Raw genomic sequence first — 990 nt, forward strand, 5'->3', positions numbered from 1 at the left:
CCAGACATTGGTCAAATGTCGTCATTAAGTAAGTGTCGGCTAATGTAGGTTGGGCCGACGTCGCGCTATGTTCGATTAATGACTGTCGGCAAACTTAAATATACTGTAAGTTATTAATTTATCAGCTGAAGGAATGGTGTAGTACAGGGCTCGGCACGAAATGCACATTTCGGCCGATTTTCGAGTCGGCTCCGCCTCCCGCTATCCCCCTCACCGCACCGCCCCGCGCGCAATCCAAATGCCGCTCAACGCTTAGGAATGTACTAAGGCGCTCGTAGATGGAAAGGGCATTCATTCGAGGCAATCGACACGTTGTAATCTTTATTCTATCTTTTTTTTTCGCTCATTACATACGAAACTAATAGCGAATTCGGTTGAACGTATTAGTGCATATTAGTGTACATTAAAGCCGTTATATACGCAGATTTAAAACGGAATTAAACCATGAAATCTATAATAGATGTTATTGTGCCGTTATGTAAAATCTGTATTTTATAATTTAAATTATTTGCATTTTACTTTTACACGGATTAAATCTGCGTATAACGGCTTTAATGTACACTAATGTGCACTAGTACGTTCAACTGAATTCGCTATTAGTTTCGTATGTAATGAGCGAAAAAAAAATAGAATAAAGATTACAGCGTGTCGAGCGCCCCGAACGAATGTCCCTTACGTCTACGAGCGCCTTAGTACATTCCTAAGCGTCGAGCGGCATTTGGATTGCGCGCGGGGCGGTGCGGTGAGGGGAATAGCGGGAGGCGGAGCCGACTCGAAAATCGGCCGAAATGTGCATTTCGTGCCGAGCCCTGGTGTAGTACGTAAGGTAGGAGACTCATGATCCAGAGATCCTAGGTTCGAATCTCTCAAGGTAAGTGTGTTTTTCGAAATTAATTTAAATATCAAATTTCAGGTAAAACAAAAGAATCTTAATCATACATTTTCAGACATCTTGTGTATTAAATATCTATATTTAAAAAATGATTTTTT

Source organism: Trachymyrmex cornetzi, unplaced genomic scaffold, assembly GCF_001594075.2.
Source record: "Trachymyrmex cornetzi isolate Tcor2-1 unplaced genomic scaffold, Tcor1.1 scaffold609, whole genome shotgun sequence".
NCBI lineage: Eukaryota > Metazoa > Arthropoda > Insecta > Hymenoptera > Formicidae > Trachymyrmex > Trachymyrmex cornetzi.